Source organism: Pseudorca crassidens, chromosome 11 (genome assembly GCF_039906515.1).
Source record: "Pseudorca crassidens isolate mPseCra1 chromosome 11, mPseCra1.hap1, whole genome shotgun sequence".
Taxonomy (NCBI): Eukaryota; Metazoa; Chordata; class Mammalia; order Artiodactyla; family Delphinidae; genus Pseudorca; species Pseudorca crassidens.
Window position 1 is genome coordinate 81,188,811 of NC_090306.1, and position 24,232 is coordinate 81,213,042.

General features: G+C 37.8%; 1 protein-coding gene and 1 pseudogene across 4 annotated transcripts in view; both read right to left on the minus strand.

Moving 5' to 3' along the window:
- NTN4 (netrin 4) overlaps nucleotides 1-24,232 on the minus strand; it is a 107,313-nt gene that overhangs the window by 42,506 nt on the left and 40,575 nt on the right. The window lies entirely within an intron of this gene.
- Nucleotides 22,128-23,744, minus strand: LOC137202686 (small ribosomal subunit protein RACK1-like; annotated as a pseudogene).

A 24,232-nucleotide genomic window follows, 5' to 3' on the forward strand; every position in this document is an offset into this window, starting at 1 on the left:
GTTGTTAATTCATATCCTTGGCTATAGAATATGTGACCCTAATGAGCAGTTCTGAGATACTGGCTAGGCATTTACTTAAATTTTTTTGTTTTGTTTTGTTTTGTTTTGTTGTTTTTGGTTATTTATTTATTTATTTGTGGCTGCGTTGGGTCTTCGTTGTGGTGCATGGGCTTCTCATTGTGGTGGCTTCTCTTGTTTCAGAGCACGGGCTCTAGGCGCACGGGCTTCAGTAGTTGTGGCACACGGGCTCAGTAGTTGTGGCTCGCAGGCTCTAGAGCGCAGGCTCAGTAGTTGTGGTGCATGGGCTTAGTTGCTCCGTGGCACGTGGGATATTCCCGGTCCAGGGCTCAAACCCGTGTCCCCTGCATTGGCAGGCGGATTCTTAACCACTGCACAACCAGGGAAGCCCTACTTAAATTTTTAATACCTTTAAATTATTTTATTCTTTACACAGAAGTAATACATCTTCAATATAGAAAACTTAGAAATCTGTAATCCCATCACAAAGTGATATCATTATCAACATTTGAAGCATATATTTGAGGCACTTTAAAAATAAAATTATATTTAATAAAATTTAAAAAAACACAATTATATTTAAAACTTCTTTTTTGGATTGAGATCATCATTTCATGTCATTAAATATTCTTGTACAACACACATTTTAATGGCTCCCTTGTATGATGTAAAATTTATTTGACCAATCACCTATTTTTTGTCATTTAGGCTTTAAAATATTTTTACATACTATATTTTAATTCTATAACGAATATCCTTGTAGCTAACAATTTGTGTACATCTTTATTAGGAATGTGTTTTCTAGAGGTAAAATTGAACAGTCAACATTTGTATATTTTTAAGGCTTTGAACACATTTTGTCATAATGACTGGGCATTTTCTTTTAATCCCACAATTCAGAATAGTTGAGGGTTTTTAAAATAGTATTTCTCACAGGGAGGAATACTTTAGTGGAATTATCTGGGATCTGAGAGTTTTATGAGAATTTTAATATTTTTTGTATTATCTCACCAATAATTTCTTTTTTAAAAATTTTATTTATTTATTTATTTGGCTGTGTTGGGTCTTCATTGCTGCACACAGGCTTTCTCTAGTTGTGGCGAGTGGGGGCTACTCTTCATTACGGTACTCAGGCTTCTCATTGCAGTGGCTTCTCTTGTTGCGGAGCACAGGCTCTAGGTGCGCGGGCTTCAGTAGTTGTGGCTCACAGGTTCGGTAGTTTTGGCTCGCAGGCTCAGTAGTTGTGGCTCGCCGGCTCTAGAGCGCAGGCTCAGTAGCTGTGGTGCACGGGCTTAGTTGCTCTGCGGCATGTGGGCTCCTCCCAGACCAGGGATAGAACCCGTGTCCCCTGCATTGGCAGGCGAATTCTTAACCACTGCACCACCAGGGAAGTCTCCACACATTCACAGATTTCCCCTAGCCTCCTAGCACCGCAGCTTGGTTAATTTTGTTTCCTCTTCCTGGAAAGTCTCTTCCCTTCTGCCTGTCAGAAATACTGCCCAACTTCAAGAACCATCTCAAAACCCAGTCCCTCTCATGGTCCTCAACAACTGCTAATCTATGGTGATTTCTGCGTTCTTTGAATTCCAACATCATTTTGTTTCTTAGGTATTTATTTATTGTCTTGTTTATCTGTAATTTTTTTCTATGTAAATTTTTTTTTCTCCAGCTACATCATACTTTGCTTAAAGACAGAAAAAATGTTTTGTAATGCTTTGTGTACCAAACATTGCCTAACATAGCAACTCTCTCTTGTAGATATTCATTAAATAATTGTTGACGGGTTGATATAATTTATTACCTTTATGCTGATTTACCTCTTATACTGTTTCTCAAGAAAACAACAACAATACCTCATAGATCCAAATTTGGGAATCCCATTCTGAGCTGCTTTACAAAACGTTCATTTGTACAGTCATGACATCATGTGTCAATAAATGCATTTTGCTACTGGAATTCAGGGCAATACTTAGTTATTAGGAAGTATTCCAGATGATCCCAAATATTAATTTTTAGAAATTTATTCTATCAAATAAATAGTTATTCTATAAAATAACTTCTGCATGGTAAGATTCTTTTTTAATTGAAATATAGTTGATTTACAATGTTGTGTTAATTTCTACTGTACAGCAAAGTGATTCAGTCATGTGTGTGTGTGTGTGTGTATATATATATATATATATATATATTCTTTTTCATATTTTCCATTATGGGTTTTTTTTTTTGTGGTACGCGGGCCTCTCACTGTTGTGGCCTCTCCCGTTGCAGAGCACAGGCTCCGGACGCGCAGGCTCAGTGGCCATGGTTCATGGGCCCAGCCGCTCCGCGGCATGTGGGATCTTCCCAGACCAGGGCACGAACCCGTGTCCGCTGCATCAGCAGGCAGACTCTCAACCACTGCGCCACCAGGGAAGCCCTCCATTATGGTTTATCACAGGATATTGAATATAGTTCACTGTGCTATACAGTAAGACCTTGTTTATCCATTCTATATCTAATAGTTTGCATCTGCTAACCCCAAACTCCAACTTCTTCCCTCTTCAACCCCCTCCTCCTTGCTAATCACAAGTCTGTTCTCTATGTCTGTGAGTCTGTTTCTGTTTCGTAGATAAGTTCATTTGTGTCATATTCTAGATTTGAATGGTAAGATTCTTTAAAGGCTCTAAAAAGATGGATGATCCTTTGTTTACTTGTACTAGATCCTGATTTCAAACAAAATGGAGTCTTTTGAAAAAATGAATAAGAAAAATCTTCCAAAGTTGAAGAATTTAGTGAAGCGAAGGCATACTTATGTAGCTGGCACAAGTTAGTAGCATAATGAAGATTAGCAGAAAAAGCAGTTTTGTAACTGTCTAAATTCTATAATAACCTGTGAAAAAATAAAAAACAAACCACTACGTACAAAACACCCAGGATACAAATATTTGATAGAATTAGAGTCCAAATTCCTAGAATAAACCATCCCTAATTCATCATTGCTGTTACGGAGATTATATGGAATACTATCTGAGGAGGGCATTTGAAACAATGTTAAGAAATCCAAAGTAAATATAGTAGAGACCAAGGTCAATAATTGCTATCTGTATAAAACTCTAAGTGTGGTCCCTGAGGTTGTGTCTTGAAGAGTACATAGGATTTTCCTTAGGGAGCAAAGACAAGAAGATAACCCCAAAGGAACATTCTGAATAGTCAGTAAGTAAACCAGAGGACATGTGTTGAATAAGTACGTTCTATCTAGACCACGGAATACATTATAGAGCTTAAGAATGATGAATTTATCCTGTAATACTGAAGATCCATTGAAGATTTTTGAGTAGGAAGTGATTGAAAGGTATATTAAATATACTTCATTTTCCTCTCTTTTAAAAGATTTCCTTTTATCTCCTATCTTGTCTGTTATGTTGTTTCTTCCCCCTCCTTTATTATTTCTTTTCCAAAATTTGTACCCCAGCTTATACCTTCCAACAGCCAATGGCAGTCAAATGTATTTTCTGATAATGTTTGGAATTTTAAAAGGTTGTTAATTTTTATTTTATTGCTTTTTTGTATCCTTTCTACTTTTAAAACAACCATTTATTGAATACTATATAAACATAGATGCTGCAAATTATTGCTACTTTTCTTTAGAGGAACTAAACTATCATCATAAGTCAGTTTATCTGGTTTGGTCTTGGAATGCCCAAGGCCTATATGTAATTTCACCCAACTCATAGGTTAGTCCTGGCCCACAAATTCCAGGCCTCAGGAGGCCACAGACATTTAGGGAAACCTCATCAAACATTCACATGTATCACAAGATAATGTGGACAGGTCAGTTCCCTCTGGAGTAAAGATTTCAGAGCATTCCCTCATTCCTGCATGCCAAGGATTGGGATGAACCTCCCAGGGTCTGAAAGATGCCAGCCCAGCAAATATTTCTACACACAGAAAAATTCAAGGAGCTGTCATTTTGAGAATTACCAAAAATAGCTGTAAATCATTACCTAGACCATTTGAAACAAGAAATCCTTCCTCAGCAATACAACTGTTACAGTTCAAGCTTGAAAGATCACCCACTATTTGATGCTCGTGAAAAATGTGCAAGTAAAACTAGGTCTTCACTGAAAAAAAAAAACAAAACAGAAAAAGGAAAATTTAGTAACAAGTTAAACATAGCTCTTATTTGGTACACAAACATAAGCTAGATAAAGAGCAGGAAAATGGGATTATGTATTTAAGGCTTAGTTGAAGAGTGGTGTCTGGCTTTATAATTGGAAAATGAGAAATCTATTTCAACAAAAAAATCTACAACTCCTAATTATCTAAGAGGTATACCTCTTAGATAATACCTTGGCATTTTGGATATTCTATGAATTTCATAAACTCCTTTGCTATGCTGAGAGTATGTTTTTTCTGTTGATGTCAAAAGTTTTCCTACCTATATCTGAAACCAAGCAAGACCCTGTGGGACTCCTGGGCATGAAAGCCTTTCTGTGTCCCCTGTTTTTTGTTTGCAGGGAATAGTCTTCAGCCTCCATGACCTTCCCTGAGTTCCAAAGAGCAGGTCCAAACAGTTGCTAATCAAGGAATGGAGGCGATGCAAAGATAAGGGAGGAGCAGCCAAGAAACAGTAGTGCAGCCTTGGGGCAGGGTCCTGCTTCTGCCTCAAGGGACGCACATAACAATATCTTTAAGCTCTTTACAGAACTAAAATTCCCAACAAATGGAAGATGTTAGCATTCTTCATTCCAGAGAAGCTTATCAAGAGAGACTACCTGAGGCCAGATTAAAGGAGTGCAGGCCCTGCACACACCCTGACCCTTATCAACAATTCCGCCCTTGAACCATTGCTATAAAACTCCTCACCAAATCCTCCCAGGTTGGGACACACACTTTTGAGAGGCACGAGCCCGCTGTGTCCCTCTTTGCCTGGCAAAGCAATAAAGCTATTCTTTTCTAGTTCACCCAAAACTCTGTCTCCAAGATTTGATTCAGCACCGGTGCACAGAGGCCAAGTTTTCAGCCTCATGTCTAATAGTATTTATTTGTTACTAATATTAACCTACTTGCAAGTCATTTTTAGCATATTTATCTTACAGGGAGGGAATCATACAAACTTTGAACCAGTAATTTAAGGAATTACTGGAACAGCTTGCTCATTAATACCTGTGCACTTTGACACATATTATATATTAGAGGCAAATAGACATGGAAGAGAAAATACCACTCCTTCATATGTAAGGCTATAGAAGTAAGAATCTAGGTGGGTGCAAAATGAGGAAATGATTCTTTCAAATCCGTCATTGGAAGATACACATCTTGCTTAGAAAAGCTGCTTTCTTTTTTATTTTTTTTATTTATTTATTTTTGTCTCTGTTGGGTCTTTGTTGCTGCGCACAAGCTTTCTCTAGTTGTGGGAGCAGGGGCTACTCTTCGTTGAGGTGTGAAGACTTCTCATTGCGGTGGCTTCTCTTGTTGCGTAGCACGGGCTCTAGGCACGTGGTCTTCACTAGTTGTGGCTCATGGGTTCTAAAGTGCAGGCTCAGTAGTTGTGGCACACAGGCTTAGTTGCTGCACAGTATGTGGGATCTTCCTGGACCAGGGCTCGAACCCATGCCCCCTGCATTGGCAGGCAGATTCTTAACCCCTGTGCCAACAGGGAAGCCCGAAAAGCTGCTTTTTAATTGTTCTCTTTGGGGCAGTAGGCCTTCTAGTAGTCAGCAAACATAGAGTTGAGGAAATTGGCCATGGCAGGAGGTTGTGAGAATCTGGTTGTTTGCCATGTCAAGCATATGGGTTGGACAATCACTTATCAAGATGTTGTAGAATATTTAAACATTAGATGGAAGATTGGCTTTGACAACTTGTAAGGTCCTTCTAGTCTTAAGGTTCTATGATTCTAAGCCCTGCTGTTCTGTATTGTGAATACTGCCTGGTTGTAGGCAACTACCCATAATCCTTTCTGAGCTACCAGATAAGATTTAAATGTCATATGGCTGGGTCCTGTTGGCATCTCTCCAATGCAGCATGTTTCCAAATGATGTGAAAGTCAAACAAGGGAGAGCTAGGAGAATATCTCGTCTTTTTTGCAGGTACTACCTGATGTGGCACAAATGAAAAATAAATGTTAATAGTCTCTGAAGATGGATTTGCATTTGTCAATAATGACTATACCTAAACTAAATTGTATTCTTTCTGATTTTTCTTCTACTGTTTTCCTCCTTCTGAACTGCATTTTCCCCATTGGCTTGTGACTAAAGTAATTGTAGACTGTCATTCTAGCACCTGCCTTCCAAATAAAGGTATATTTCATCATCTAGTGATGCTCACCACAGACATTCACCATAATGGAATTACCAAAGCAAATAATCAGTCTGGTTAAAGCTTTGAAGGACTCAAATTAACTGAATTGTTTTGTGAATGTCTGATAAAATTTACTTCCCAACTGCTTTCCAAGAAAGAAAGGACCAACTATTGTTCATGTCCTACTAAACTTTATAATGAAAGTTAGCGGAAAAAAAGATTTTACAGCTAAATATTCAGAAATTCCTGAATTTCATCAATTGACTAATTTCCTTGAGCTCTTGTGCCATTATTGTTTACATATACATGATTTTATTTTCATTCTTTGAATTCCAATGGGAAATGAATATTCTTTCATACCATCATTGGAACTTTAAAAAATGTTTGTGAAAAAAGGATACAAACAGTGCCTATTCTATGAACCTAAGAAAAATGCCCACTTAAAGGCAGCTGTGGCAATTCACGGACCTCCATTTAGCTATGACAAATGATTTAGAAAGTGGAACAATGCTTTGTAGCACCTTAAGACAAAATGTAAAGGCAAAAAACTGATTTAATTTCTAAAGAGATAGTATGTCCCTTTTAGAGAAAAGGATTAACTTCTAAAAGAATGAACTTCTTATGCATGAAAAGAGATAAATTCTAATAACGGCCAGCCTGTTAGAACCTGCTCCTCTTAAGCAGGGCAAAAACAGGCACAACAATGCTACAGCATAAACCTTTGAATAGAAAGCATTGTGAGGAAAACGCGTCTTTTCATTAACAAATAAAATATTCCTCTACCCCTATTAAAGGTTTGCATGTTTTAATTTAACAGAAGAAGCGGGAGTTCTATGGTGAATATAAAGCATAGTAATTGAGTTTGGTAAAAGGGGGCTTGAAACATACTGTCAGAATGAGATAAAATAGGCTGAAGCCCGAGTATTCCAAACCCTTGCCCAGTAATATATATAGCAAGAATGTAAGAAGTTGAAAAGCTCTACAGTCTATTCCTTGGTCTATACTTTAACACTAGAGAAAACGGGTCTTGTAAGAAAGCATGGGCAAAAAAATAGAGGTATAGAGCAGAAACAATTATGAGTAAAGAATGAAAATCAGCCACGAGAGGCTTCCCTGTCAGCCTGTTGCCTGAAATTCTTCCTATTGGGACTCATTCCTTTAGCTTCTGAATGGTGCTTTAGGTTCAAGAGCTCCCTACAAAAATGTACTTAAGCTCAGAAGGCGTAAATCCTTAAATTATTAGCAACAAACATATCAGCAGGGATTACAACCATCTGTTTTCAATCCTAAAACTGTACTCAGAGTTGCTTAAAGGAGGAAGTAGTTTCCTGGTGGAAGGAAAGGGAATGTCTAAAGGGGAGAGGGAAGGAGCCAAAGACAAACTGTGCCTACTTCACTATTTTGCCAAGAACCTTGCTCTGGCTGACAAACCTGGAAAAAAAACAAAAACAAAAAACATGCATGGAGCCAATACAAATTTCATAGGAAAACTGCATGTAAGTACACTGTATGGTAATCGTGTTTATATACCTCTCTCCACTAAACTCTTGCAGGGAAGAAACTGTGGCTTAAATTTCTTTGAATCCCCAGTAACTGGCATATAATAGGTTTTCAATCAATATGTGTTAATTTTATTCAGCCAATGTATATTCAAATGAGCATTGAGAACCTTAGTTATTGAGTTTAGTTCCATTTTAAAAACTTCCCAAGAAAGCAGGGTGCTAATTATTCACTTGAAGTGGGAATAGGATACTTTTGTTTGTCACAGAGCAGGATTTCGGGCAGAGTAGGATTGAAAGACATTCAGCTTTGTCCAGAGTGCTTCTGGTCAAGGAATATTGGTAAATATGATGTTACATAGAGTGGTCGTCTATAGTTGATCTGGGAGAACTACTGTAGGCCCAAGGAACATGGATTAGTCAGGGAGGGAAATGGGACAATAAAGATGAAGAAGAAGATGATGATAATGATGATGATAAATAATAACAATTAACAGTAGTAGTTAATATTGATTAGTATTTACTATGTACCAGGCACTGTTCTAGGCATTGTATAAATAGTCATTGGATTTACACAAGAATAAGGTAGGTATATTACTTCCATTTCATAAATGAGGAAACTGAAGCCCAAAGAGTTTAAGTAATTTGCCCAAGGTCACAAAGCCAGTAAATGGTGGAGCTATTTGAATTCTAGCCATCTGACTCCAGAGCCACCATCTTAACCCTTAAACTATACTATTCTGAAGACCCTGGGGAGTAGGATTTTTGAGGGATCTACTTTGGCCAGATCTCTTCAGTGTGTTACTTAAATAATATTGGTATGTTTCAAACCAATTTGTCCTTGAAGAGCTCCTTGGGACAAAGGCTGGTTTGGACTCAAAGTGAGCCATTTCAAGGGTATTAAGTTCTTGAATGGATTATTTGTCCTATTCCTCTGGGAGAAACCTAGCAGTTTTCAAGATGGGTGAATATAGGAAGATTGGCCCCCATTTCCCATACCTGGCATGAATAAGTTCAGTGCATGTACTGGTGGAGAATACTTTTAGATTCTCATTGGTTCAGTGTAAAATCTGTCTGTACACTGAAAATTCTGATGCCTCCTAGGGGCATTTCTGGGCCACTGCAAGTATTAACAACTCTTTAACTTATCAGAAACTCCCCTGAATAAATTTGCAAATGGAGATAATAGGAATGTAAATGAATTCTAATTAAAGATTTGCTCTTTGTGAACAGCCTCCCTTTTGTTATGTGCTCTCCCTATGAGATATGATTTGGTAGGGATAGATAGTAATATTATGTAGTGTGATGGCTTTTAAACAGTTAGTTTTAATTTATAAAGAATGGTAAGTGAGAACACTGTGCATAGCCTAATGATTCAGGTTCATTTTTAGATTCAGGTTGCTGGCTTATTTCCATTTTTTCATGTACAAAACTTTGTATGCCCCAAAGCTTTTATTTATATATCGAAATGGCAGTTTTTCTGTGCCCTTGTGCATGCTATTTATCATATGAAACCAGGAGTTGAAGTAGTATTCAGAAGCGTGAATCCACACACGCACAATCTCCAAATGCTACTAAATCTGTGTACTCCAAATTGTGGACATTAATTTTAAGATTTCGTAAAGATGTGTTTCAGCAGAACTCTGTTTTGTAGTATTACAGCTAGAACTAAGAACTAAAATCAAGTTTTGTGGTTTATCTTTGAACATTCATCATGGCGCTTTCTGTGAAATTAGATAATTGGTCAAAACCAAAACCAAAACAAAGCCCAAACAAACTTTCCAAACCAACTTCCCTGCAGAAAGGAAGGCAGAAACTGCTCCAGGACAGAAAAAAGCATTTTGGGCTTTCCAAATAAATTTCAAAACACTTTTGAGTTAAAAAATAGGGTTAATAACGTAACCTTATTTAAAAGCCACATGAAAGAAGGTTTTAAAATATTCCCATTGTTTTAAAATGTACTATTAGCTCAACAATGGTTTTAAAGTGAGCACTTTAGTTTAAATTTTGGGTTCTTCAGTAAATTTTAGGTAGGATTCTCTCTTACCCTTCAGTGATGATTTCCTAGAATAAAGAAAATCTCTCTCTCTGTTAGTCCAGGTGTAGGGACTACTTTTATTTATAACAATGGGCTTAAAAGGTTCAAATGTAGCAAGTTTTGGGAAACAACATTATCAACATTATCAGAATAATTTTCTTTGCATATTTCCCTAATTAACAAATAATGTTCTTTTTGTTTGGTAAAATTCAGATAAACTTCGAAATGCTGCCCCCCCCCGCCGCCCCGCTCCAACCCCATGCCAAAAAAAAAAAGACTAAGTGTTCTGGCTAGCATACTTTTGTGGGTTATCTCTGCTTTTTTTTTTTTTTTTTAACATCTTTATTGGAGTATAATTGCTTTACAGTGGTGTGTTAGTTTCTGCTTTATACCAAAGTGAATCAGTTATACATATACACATGTTCCCATATCTCTTCCCTCCTGTGTCTCCCTTCCTCCCACCCCTCTAGGTGAACACAAAGCACCAAGCTGATCTCCCTGTGCTATGCGGCTGCTTCCCACTAGCTATCTGTTTTACATTTGGTAGTGTATATATGTCCATGCCACTCTCTCACCTCGTCACAGCCTACTCCTACCCCTCCCCATATCCTCAAGTCCATGCTCTAGTAGGTCTGTGTCTTTATTCCTGTCTTACCCCTAGGTTCTTCATGATTTTTTTTTTCTTAGATTTCATATATATGTGTTAGCATACGGTATTTGTTTTTCTCTTTCTGACTTACTTCACTCTGTATGACAGACTCTAGGTCCATCCACCTCACCACAAATAACTCAATTTCTTTTCTTTTTATGGCTGAGTAATATTCCATTGTGTATATGTGCCACATCTTCTTTATCCATTCATCCGATGATGGACACTTAGGTTGCTTCCATGTCCTGGCTATTGTAAATAGAGCTGCAATGAACATTGTGGTACATGACTCTTTTTGAATTATGGTTTTCTCAGGGTATATGCCCAGTAGTGGGATTGCTGGGTCGTATGGTAGTTCTGTTTTTAGTTTTTTAAGGAGCTGTCATACTGTTCTCCATAGTGGGTGTATCAATTTACATTCCCACCAACAGTGCAAGAGGGTTCCCTTTTCTCCACACCCTCTCCAGCATTTATTATTTGAAGAATTTTTAATGATGGCCATTCTGACTGGTGTGAGGTGATACCTCATTGTAGTTTTGATTTGCATTTCTCTAATAATTAGTGATGTTGAGCATCTTTTCACATGCCTGTTGGCCACCTGTATGTCTTCTTTGGAGAATGTCTACTTAGGTCTTCTGCCCATCTTTGCATTTTATTATCATATCACTGAACCATTTTACAACTCTGTAAGTTGTAGAAAATGAATAATAATTCAAATAACTCTTGTCCATAGAAATGCAAATCAGTTGTGTCTGACAATGCAATTGATCATTGCCCTTCATATTGACCTATTTTGCACCTCTTTGTATATTTCTTCATTTACCAGTGTATGTGTGGTTCTTCGAATTTTCCTTTGAAGCAGTTATAAGGTCTTACCGGTACCTCGTTAATTACTGAGTTAAGTAAAATGGTTGACACATGTTTATTTTATATCTGTGTGACAGTCATGGCTTTACTCTTTAAAAATGTATCCTTGGGACTTCCCTGGTGGTGCAGTGGTTAAGAATCCGCCTGCCAATGCAGGGGACATGGGTTCAAGTCCTGGTCTGGGAAGATCCCACATGCCGCGGAGCGGCTGGGCCCGTGAACCATGGCCACTGAGCCTGCGCGTCCGGAGCCTGTGCTCCGCAACGGGAGAGGCCACAACAGTGAGAGGCCCGTGTACCGCAAAAAAAAAAAAAAAGTGAAAATAGCATTAAACTAAAAATTGTGATGCTCAGGAAGCTTATGAAGATTATATTTAGATAAGATCATACTATTACCAATTTATGTGATGTTTTTTCTATCATTACTTCCTTACATAAAACTATTTTTTATTTGCTTTTTGTTTCCAATGGTTTTAAAAAATTATTTCTGACTACTGGGCTTTTAAAAATGATGTCTGTCCAACAGGTATATTTATTTGGATAAATCCTACAAATGAATAGTTAGGTTACATGCATAATTTGGTTTCAGATTTGCATGTGTACAATGCAATAAAGTAAGGTACTCTGATTTTAAGACATTTATTTCAGTGTATCTAAGGAATTGCCTCATAATATCAGATTAGCTCCTTTTCTCCTCTATAACAGCTACAATTTCTTCAAGATAAGATTGACAAATATCATTAGAGTCTTGCTGCAGTTCTTTTTTATAGGCAGACTTTGACTTTCCTAAAATACTATATAAGAAACTATCTTAGTATACAGCTACGGCATCTGAAATTTCTTTCAAGCCCGATTACTGCCTGCGTTACTGTGTTGAGTCACTGGGACAGTTGCTGTCATACATAGCCGTGTGACCAATCCATCTCTGCTCTTCGTTTGATCTCAGTTAAGTCTTGGTTTCATAAGTTCACTTTGCACTTGTCTTTTTATATTTAAACTTTTCCAAGGTCACAACACAAATCAGTGGCAAAACAGGGAACAGAACTCCCAAGAGAGTTCTAAAATATTAGAGGCTTCCATCTTAGAACAGTGATGTCATCAGGAAGATTTTTTTTTTTCCTTCCCACAAACACCTAAAATAACTTCTTATGATAAAATCTCTGGAGGGAAAAAGGGATCATATCAATTTCAATTTTTTAGTATCTATTTAATTTGAATAATCTTAGAAAGAAATAGCAAAAGTAGAATTAACAATATATAACTTCTCCTATGCTGTTAAAACTATCAGACAAGAACCTAAGAAACTAAGTGAAGGGAAAAACTAGAACTCATTTTGTAAGCAACTTATCTGTCAAGCAGCATTTGATGCAAGAAAGAAGGAAGGTCTTGTGGGGTTTTGTTCAATGTCTTTGAGGATTTAGATGGGTTTTTATAATTAGTTGGGGACGAGGTAAATTCTATTAGAAATGCTGTGGGGGATTATTAAGTACTTTTCACCACACTGACATTCGCTTGCTCAATGTATTCACATAGCTTTTGGTTATTTTAAAGGAAAATTCCTTGTCACCCACTATTTTGCATTCTTATACAAAGTTTTTTCTTTCTTTTTTTTAAAATTCATTCTAGTTCACATTTCCCACTGTTTTCCTTTTTTCTTGACAGTTCTGTTTAACTGTCACTCAGTATTCTATACAGTGCAGAGGGTGTTACAAAAGTTGACTTAAGATAAATGAGCCCCTGATTATAGTACAAGAAGCCAGTTGCTAGGGCATGTTTTCTTCCATAGTCTTTTGTTGTTGAATTAATTCATTCAGGTGCTTCTTTTCATATGGGAAAATTGCTTGTTTCCAGGTGAATCTTGTAAAATATTGTCTTCATTATTGAGTATGCTCATATGAAAGATTAAGGTGGAAGTACTGATATTAAAAACTTATGCTTGTTTGGTAACTCTATCAGAAAGCAGTCATTACCACATCTGTGATCATTTGAATATGTCCAGAAACAACAACCACAGATACTGAAAGATGGTTTTCTTCAATACCCATCCATCCAAAGGTACTGCTTTTTAAAACAGTCGGCTTAATGACTGGGACTTGAAAAGAAATATATTCATTTTGTAAAGTTCCCTTATAACCAGCCATGCGTTGGTTGGTTTGTTTTTTAGCTTTTGCTTTTTTTCTTATTGAGATTATATTCACATAGCATAAAATTCATCATTTTAACAATTGTAAAGCATGCAATTCAGTGGTTTTTAGAATATCCAAAAAATTGTGCAATCATTGCCATCACCTAATTCCAGAGAATTTCCATCACCCCAAAAAGAAAACTTGTGCCCATTAAGCAGTCATTCCCCATTCCTCCCTGAGCTCCAACTCCTGGCAACCACTAACCTACTCTGTCTTTATGGATTTGTTTTTTCTGGACATTTCATAGAAAAGGAATAATACAATATGTGGCTTTTTGTGTCTGGCTTCTCTCACTTAGCATACTGTTTTCAAGGTTCATTTACGTTGTAGCATGTATCAGTACTGCATTCCTTTTTATGGTTGGATAATACTCCATTGTATGGATATACCACAGTTTGTTTATTCATTCATCAGTTGATGGACACTGGGTTGTTTCCACTTTTTGGCTCCTATGAATAATGCTGCTATGAATATTCATGTAAAAGGTTTTGTGTAGACATATGTTTTCAATTCACTTGGGCAGATACTGAGGAGTAGAATCGCTGGATCATATAATAACTCTATATTAAACTTTTTGAGGACCTGCCATACAGCAGCAGCACCATTTTACATTCCTGCCAGCAATGTATGAGGGTTCCAATTTCTCTACATCCTCATTAACACTTGTTATTATCTGTCTTTTTGGTTATAGTCGTTCTAGTGGATGTGAAGCAGTATCTCATTGTGGTTTTGATTTGCATTTCCCTAATGCCTACGAATGTCAGGCATCTTTTCATGGGCTTATTGGACATTTGCATGTCTTCTTTGGAAAAATACCTATTTAAACCTTTGCCCATTTTTAAATTGGGTTCTTTTCTTAGCATTATGTGGGTAAATGTGACATAAAGAGAATAAATTTTGGAATTAGATACATGGGGTTTCCAATCCCTGCTCTTAATAATCTTGGATAAATTCCTTAATAACGAGACATAGTTTCCTACCTATAAAATAAGGATAATAGTACTGGCTCCATGTATTTGAGGATTAAAAGAGAAAATATATGTAGATGTGTGACACAATCAAGAACAGTCATTATTATTGATATTTTTAACATTATTATCTGAAATGAATCTCTTATTTTTTCAACGCCATTGATTAATTCATTCATATATTGACTGGGGATTTTTTGAACCCACTATATGCTAGACATTGTGACTATCCCAGTATCTGCCATTAAAAAATCAGATAGTTTAGCAGATAGGGAAAGCTGGATATGTAAGCAAATAACAGAGTGAAGTAAATATTTTAATCGTGATAAGTACAGCGGACTCTTGGAGGTCTGAGGAATGATTGAGGCCTTGTGTCAAGGCCATTAATAACCTACTTGCTTGATAAAATAGACTGTCATTCTTTGCTTTGCATGTTAGTGAAGTTAGATGCCTAAGTGTAATTCTCTTTTTATTACATATGAGAATTGAATTAAATTACAAATGAGAATTAGAAGATAAATATACTACAATTATGATCTTTAGCCTCTATTCAGCATATGGAAATACTACAATTCCATGTTTCCTTTAATTTTAATGCCTACTAGGGGCTTATCTGGGAAACAATGAAACCATTGCCCTTCAGGAATTCTGAGAGCTGACTGAGCCAGCTAAGTTACATGCCTGGTACTGGTGCCCTTAGAGATGCAAAAATTGAAGGACAAAGACACTTGATCAGTGTTTACTTTTACAAATTTCATAATTGTTTGTATATATAACATATTTAATAGTAGGAAAAAGTAATCATTTTTCCATTTCCATATACAATATACTGTAGTTTTTGAAACCATAATTTTCTCTGCTTTTTCTATCTAAAGAGCTTGAGAGTTAAAAAAGTATCAGAATTCTTGATTAAAAAATATGATTAAAATAAAATATAATTAATTATTAATTATTTTTATTTATTTATTTAATTATTAATAATTATTAATCAATTAAAAAATATGATTAAAAAATCTTATTAAGAATTAACAAATACCATACTACTTCTGTATCCCCACACATGTACTATTTTATTCCATTAAATATTTACATTGCTAAGATGACTCTAGCTCCAATTATAGCATTAAGGTTTTGAATGCCAAGATTAAGAGACCTTGTCTTCCTCACTATTTGAAATGGCTGTGAGGTTCCTCCATCTTGTGGAATAATTATTATATATATCTATATACTTGTCTGTATGTGTGTGCGTGTGTGTATTTTAACCTTTAACTAAAATTCGCCTCATAAGAGGGAACAGGACTTAAATTACAACTTATCTTCTACTGAATGTAATTGTTTTAAGACAAATTGAAGTACATTTCCAGCTCTTACAAAATTGGCAAGACACAAATGAAATACCACAGAGATATGAGACCTGGGGTTGTGAACCAGAAGTCAGATAATCTGTAACCTCAGCTTTTCTCTTTCCATGTAGCTTCACCCTCCACTCACTCCATTATCTTAGCAATTAAACAGGGAGACTAGGCTTTCCAGATCCAGAGATCTGACTCTAGGCTCCCAGCTATCCACAGGATGGACCCCCAAATGCTACTGGACTGAAAAGGAAATATTCATAAGAAAATCGGCAAAGTGAGATATGCCTTGAATATCTGAGGAGTCTTTTACAGTAGGAAAAATGTCAAATTTAAGTTGTTTCCCAATCTATAGAACTAGCAGCTTAAACCTGTTAAACTCATTTTTGTATCCTTACAGTGCCCAAATTTAAGTTGTTGTTTCCCAATCTATAGAACTAGCAGCTTAAACCTGTTAAAGAAACTCATTTTTGTATCCTTACAGTGCCCAAATTTTGACCTAAAAATACATGTGATTCACTTTCTGTAAAGCATGTTCATGAAAAGTTGAATGTACAAATATTATACTATTTGGAGAATCAACCTACTTTCCTATTGGCTTATATTTTACTTTCAGAGATGTCAGCTCTCACACTAACATTTTAGCTTTCTGGTATTTTTATCCTGCAACCTCTCTGTGAAGTAGTCAAAAGCCTATAAACAAATACTTAAATGTTCTGGCGGAACCCTTGAAAGGAACCCCACAGGGAATTCCTTTCCTGAGTGCAAAAATTATTTTGTAACGCCTCTAGGTTTAAAGTCTTCTGGTTTCCTAATCATCAAATAAAAAGAGTAATCTCAGGCAACTTTTGCCATTAGAAGAGAGTGTGTCTTACTGTTTAGAGGGAAAATAAGGCTAGATTCATTTGCAATCTTATAGTCAAAACACTAACAATTTGCAGCCATGAACATGTTTTACTGACTTGCCCTGATACTAGGAAACACAAGGTAGTAAATGAAGTATAAAGAACACTCTGTACACCTTGTATGTAGTTATTCACTGCCAAGGAACGACTGGCAAAGTTATACTATACTAACGTAGGAATAGTGAAAGAAGAACTCTGAGACCTTGAAATGAATTGAGAATAGTCTCACACTAACTGCATCAAGCTGACAGTTTCTCTTTTGTTAATATTAGGAATACAACATTGCATGCCCCTTGGTGATAGGATTACCCATTCCTCCTGGTCTAATGTGACAAGTGAACTGCTTGGGATTGCTGCCGCCTTTCATTAGCAGTGAAAATGATTTATGGCTAAAGATGGAAGTAAAGAATGGTAGATCCAGAAATCCCTCTTCCTAATAAAACCAAAGATACTGATCAAAGATGATTCATACCCCCCAAAAGATAGTCACTTCTGAATTATTTTCTTTGTAGATTTTCCAAACTTATTGCTTTTACTCTTTCTTTTTTCCCTTTGGGCCATTTCAGTAATGAATAGAAGAGAAGAGAGAATCAATGATAATTTCTGGTTCAACAGAAATTAGATGACTTGGATAGATTACCTATTCCTATAAAAATAGTCTTTTTAATGAGAGTTTTTTTCTTGGTACCATATTGGTGGTTGGAGGTAGGGTATGGTAGTAAGAACTCTGAATGTGAGAAATTGCTCCCTATCACTGTGACTACAAGCAGGTAAATTAATCTATCTGTACCTCAGTTCCCCTTATCTGCAGAATAGAAACAAAAATGCTTATCTTCTAGGATTGTAGTAAGGATCAAGTGAAATAATGCATGGGAAAGGGCTTTATAAAATATAAAACAAGGAAACTTTGGTTGTGGGGCTAGTGTTTGCTCTCTTGTGTCCTCACTTCCCTCTTTGCTCAGTTTATTTTTTATTTATTTTTTGGCTGGGCCACACAGACCCATGCCCTCGGCAGTGAAAGCTAACCACTGGACCACCAGGGAATTCCCTTTGCTCAGTTTAGATTCCATGATCCATGATGATAATCAATCGCTTGAGCCCACCCCTACCACACTTGCCCTCCTGTGCTTTCTCCCCTCTTTTTTACTCTGTTCTTGGCATAATATCAAGATAGATTAAGTACAGATTAAGTTTTTAACAACACAACAACAAAAAGAGAATAGGTGGTGAATTTAACCTGAGCTCTACTTTTTATTAACTTTTGGGAAATCAGCATTCCCAAGCCTCAGGCCTCAGTTCCTCATCTATGAAAGAAAGTGATGATGATACTTCATGCAGTTGTTGTGAGATTAAATTCAATAACATTTGTAACATGACAGCACAAGACCTGGCACACTATAAGCATTTAAAAAGTTGTAACTATTATCAGCAGTATTTATAATCCATGATAATTATTTTTTCTCTGCTGAGAAGACCTGACACTAATTTATAGATGTTCATTTCCAAATATACATGCATGTTTGCTCTATGAAAATATTTTAAAATTCTGATTTAATATTCTCATTTAATAACTTTACTGATTGTTTTTAAACCCTCTGCTCTTTTCCTTAATACCTTGAAGAGCCAAGAGCTTTCTAATTATTATTGTCCATTTGGCTTATTCACAGTACAATAAAGAATTTTTAAAAAGAAAACTATGGTCTTAAATCTGTCCTGAATTTATAAAACATGACATATAAGATATGCAAATATAATACATGAATAAATGTATTCAGATTCAGATGAGAAAAATTTTTGTAATGAAACTTTATGAATGATTCTGAAACTTGCCTTACACAGCTAGGTAGGCTAAGTAATATTTTCCTCAAAACCCACATTATGGTTCCGTAGGTTTTAATGTTTTCTTTTAGATTTAGAACACATTAGTCAAAATGTTGACACTCTTTTATAATGAGTTTCTGGTTACAAAAGAAAAATCCACTTTAACCTTAGTGTAACTCAAGGCATTTAAACAATTCTCCACGGCATTCTATGGCCTCTTGTTATCCAATGAATGATATTTTAGTAAAACAATGAAACGTTCCATGTTCCTTCTTATTACCATCCATCATCCAACAGCTGTAAAATCACCAGCTGCTGGGAAAAAGAGAACTACATCAGTTCTCCCCAGCTGCAAGGAGAAAAAGCTTGAGATCTCCTCTTCACACATTTTCTGGGATCCCAGCAGGCTGGAATCAAAGTACAGTTTTCCTTGACACAAAAACTCTAGCCTTGTAAACATGTCAAAAAGCACATACACTATGATTTATTCCTGTCGCTACTGGGGAGAAAGTGTCTGTGAGAAATGTGGTAGAAAAGGCTGAGATAATATAAGATAACAGCAGCAATGTAGATAGAGGCTACCATATGCCAGGCACTGGCTATCATATTTTTAAGCCTCACAATAACTATATAAGGTAGACATTGTTCTCATTTTCTTAGGGAACTGAGGTTCAGTGAGACATTAATTTAGTAAATGCTGTGGGGAGTCAAATCCAGATCTATTTGACTCCAATGCTAGGGTCTTAAACACTGTGCTGTTCTGCCTTCCAGTGACATGAACAGATAAGGAAAAACTGAACTGGTGAAGGCTAAATGGAATGGATTGGGAAGAAGGGGAAACATGGAAAAGGTGGTACTACTTTAAAAGACACAGGAGGAGTGTTTAAAGGTAAATGAGGTTGCGAACTGGTACCCCACTTCATGCCTTTTCCTACCCGCCTCTTCCAAAGAAGGAAAATGGCCCTAAAATCTTATGTAGCTTAAGAAACAGACTAAGTATCATTTCCATTAACTTCCCTAGTTCTCTGTCATTAGCCATCAAAAATTCTAGCCCGTAAAACCAGATTTCATTAACTAATTACTCATCCTCACAACATTGGCTGCAGGGGATTTGGCATAGTCTATAAAGCAGCAGCTCTCAAACTTTAGCAAGCACTGGAATCACCTGAGGGCTTGTTAAACACAGATTCCTGAGCCCCATTTTTAGAATTTCTGATTCAGTAGGACTGGATATATATTTGCAATTATAACAAGTTCTCAGGTAATCCTGATGCTGCTGGTGCAGAGACCACACGCTGAGAATGACTGATATAAAGAAAAACTGTGCTAAAGAAAGTCAGATTTATACACACATACCTATGACAAGCTGACTAGTAAAAGAATGCTGTCTTAAGAGGCTACCTTCTGTTCTGCAGGCACAATTTATGAATCTGGTTATTTACAGCTGCATATGTATAATGAATGGTGTTCTCAGATACACAAATATGGGAGGACAATTGACCTTATGACCATGCTCTTAATAAAGCAAAAGACTATGCTTTTAATGTGCAATTTGCTCAGCTAAGCAATCATAGGGATAAGAATATCACATTCAAACCAGGCAACTATGTCCAAATTTAATACCAGCTCTTTATAATCCAGAAAAAATATATACATGAAAATAAAATGCACCTAAGCTTAGGGATGGGAAAAAATCTGAAACCAGAACCATTCACATTTCCAGTCATAAGCCTCTGCTGGTCCAATTGCTTATGGCTTTTTTTTTTTTTTTTTTAAAGAGAGTCGAGACAGCAGGAATTCTTCTGGAACCAGATCCCTGCAAGCCATCATGGCCTTGGCCACTTACCTGTTTCTAACCCCTTACCTGGCCCTAGCTCCACGTGTGACTTGGTCTTGCCTGGTTTTGGTACATGCTATAGTTACAGCACTGGGGGCTACCAGCATTGTTGTAGAAGTTGAAATCAGTACGTAAGCTGGGGAGTAGGATGTCACAAGATGAGTATTATTTTAAGAAGATATGGCTTCCAATTTCAAAGGAGCCTGAGATGAGTAAGGAAATGAGGTTTCCATCCCATAGGGTCTTCTAGGATGGAGACTTCTCATTCTAATATCCTTTTGAAATGGAAAAAACCATTTACTATACAATCCCCTTTTCGTGGTTATCCAGATCCTCTTTTTAGGTTGATAGTTATCTATTTGGGTGGCGGGGGGCAGGGTCTACAGTAACTTTAGTGTAGCAGAGAAACCAAGCTGCAATAAGTCTACATGATTAGAGCAGATGAAGGTTACCTTTCCAAAGGGTAAAGCCTAAGCCTAGCTGGCAGCACACAAAGATTAACACCAAAGCCCAGGGAATTCTCTTGTCTGGTACAACACTGCATTGGCCTATTCATGATATGAAATGAGTGACTGCACAACCACGTTGAATGAAAGTATGAGGTCCGACTGGCCAGAGGCAACATCCCGACAGGAGATAATCACTGAAGAGGTTGCTGAAATAAAGTGCAGTTACCTACTCTCCACTACTCCTTGCTGAGAGAGGTGAGGGTATGGGATGAGCAGTAAATGATGTTCTTCATTCTTCAAGTAAGTAAATCCTGATAGGATGGGGTTGATGGTCAATCAAGTAGTAGAACAGGATGAAAATCTAGGCTAGTTCTAGATCTTTCTAAGGAGAAGAACAGCAGTGATAAGGGAAAAGAGAGGAACATTAAAAATGCCTGCAAGTATTAAAAAGGAGAGCCTTCTTTCTTTTCATTTATGTAAGACAGGAGACGGCATCTTTTCTTTTTCTTGTGGCAGTGGCAGCAGACTTGCTGGTTTTCACAGAACACGATTTCTGTAATATGGTCTGTTGACAAGGCTCCTCAACCACTGGAGGACAAACAGGCTGACCGTTAATGTCAGAGCTAGGTCTTCTCACGAAGCCTTGGACAGGGGCTATTTCACATGCTGGATCCACAGAGGAACCCCCGACACTGCAGGGCGCTTCAGTTAAAGCTTCTGAAATATTACAATGGAGTGATTGGCAGGTTTGGGGGGGCTCTTACTTCCTTACACATGTAAATTCTTACAGAAAAGCTGGAAATATAAGTATGGGGAAAATTTTGTTTAGAGCCACAAAGTTCCAGACACCAGCCACGGATGTTTCTGCCCCATTTCACTACATGTTCTTTTCTGAGAAACACATTGCTGAGTGTTAAGCACTGTGGCTGAAAAAAATGATTCACCCTCCCTCATCCTCTGTGTGAATCTCACAACTGCAGAGGCTGAAGACAGGAAGGTTGTCTCTGTTCCCTCTCATCAGGGAACTCACTTGGTGACCTGGTGGATGTCATGAGCAAGGTAGCCCAGTTGTCTGTGTCCCCTGCCACAGAGATGTGGCTGACCTTTGTCACGTAGATGGAGAATTCCTTGGTCAGCCACTCCACCTGTTCAGGCATTAGCCCTGTGAAATAAAACATGCCACTTTGGTTAGCGATGTTGCTGCCCATTGTGGGAGAAGCCCTCTTTCTTGAGGCTGGAGACAAGCTGAATCCGAATCTAATGACACAGTTGGCCATGCCTTTCACTTCTTGCAACCATTGTTTTTGCAAATCCAGGCTGGTCACAATGGTTAAGGCAGTCAGGGCTCCATTGAGAATACATGGGATGGATCGAGATCTTCAAATGTGACTCCACCCTTTTGGCTTCATCACCATCTTTGTAGGACCACAGTGAAGGCTCCCACATGCTCACCATGTAAGCCCGTGTTCTTGGCATAGGATCGTCAGAGACAAACACTAATGCCCTCTTGAATGAAGTGGTGCACAGCCCAGACATCCATGTTACCATCACCACTGTCCAAGCCTTGGTAGGCTGGCAGATGATTGTAGAGAACAGTTGTATTTTAAGACTTTTGCCATCAGCAGACCAGGTCAGAGAGGTGTACTGGGTGGCTCTGCTTTGCTGCTGGTACTGATAACTTCTTGCTTCAGTTCATTTACAGTGACCTTGCCCTCCAAGTCCCAGAGCTGGGTGTTGGGGCCCATGGTGGCACAGAGCCAGCAGTGGTTGAGGCTGAAGCACAGGGAATTGATGATGTCCCCACCATCTGGCATATAAAGGTGCTTGCTTTTATTGAGGTGCCACAGCATGACCTGGCCACCCTTGCCTTCAGAAGCACAGAGGGATCCATCTGGAGAGCAGTCACAGTGTTCAGGTGGCCCGGGGGGCTGATATGGTTGGATTTCAGTTTGCAGTATTCCAGGTTCCATATGTTGACCAGCTTGTCCCGGGCACAGGAGATGATGATGGGATTGCTGCTATCGGGTGAGAAGCAAATGCAAGATACCCACCCCCAGTGGCTCTCACCCTGGACAGTCTATTTGCATATACCCAGAGTATATAAAAAAAACTTCCAGAATTTTCTCTTCAGCCTAAGAAAGTGTTGCTAACTCTTTGAAAGTTTACATTCAGAGGATTTACTTTAAAAAAAAAAAGAAACCACTGCTTTTTTTTTTTTTTTTTTGGCCATGTGGCATGCAGGATCTTATTTCCCCAACCAGGGATCGAAACCATGCCCCCTGCAGTGGACGCGTGGAGTCTTAACCACTGGACTACCAGGGAAGTCTCAGAACTATTGCTTTTAAACGCATACTCATGAATGCTTTATAAGGCTCTTGAGAACTCTGGTAATTTAGTTCGGTTGACCAGAGCCATTCAGGTTGTCTCATAGGTCATGAGACAAATCAGATATGGCCTATTCTGGGCCATGTTTTGGGGGCCTCTAAGCTTGTATCTGTCCTTTTGCTCAGGACTCTACCCTGAAATAATCCTATAAGGCTTGGATTACAAAGATAGTTGAGGAAACAAAAGGCCAGTGTCATGGTCCGTTTGGGCTGCTAGAACAAAGTTCCATAGACTGGGCGGATGATAAATAACAGAAATGTATTTCTCACAGTTTTGGAGGCTAGAAGTCTGAGATCAGAGTGTCAGCATGGTCAGGTACTGGTAAAAGCATTCTTCCAGGTTGTAGACTGCAGACTTCTCACTGTGTCCTCACATGGCAGAAACAGAGTTAGCTGTCTGGCCTCTTCTTTTAAGAGCACTGATCCCATTCATGAGGGCTCCCCTCTCATGACCTAATTACTTCCCAAAGGCTCCACCTCCATATACCATCGCATTGGGATTAGGGTCTCAACATACAAATTTGGGGGTGGGGACAAAAACATTCAGAACATTGCAGCCAGCCGGCTCTCCTTCACTAATGCACTTAAATATAATGGCAGAAATTTATTAGCATCTTACCTCATGCAAATTTTCCTGTTTCAGTCTAGTTGGTTGGCATGTATCTAGAATATCTAGGTTATTTTCTATTTGAATAATACCTGAACCCAATTAACTTAGGTATAACAAATTATTCCATCCTTTATTTGAAACAATATTGGTTCAAAAGTCCATTAATGAGTAGAAACTAGTAGATGTTTGTTGAATGAGTATGGCACTCCCTTCAACTTGGAAGCCCCAGCTTCACTTCTAGAAGTAACAGCATTGTTTCTATTTTTGTAACTTCCTGGCTACTGTCCTAGTCATTTCAGTTACCCCAATGCTATTCTGCACCCCAGCAACTCAGCCCAGCTAACACAGACTGTCCTGCTGGCTAACTG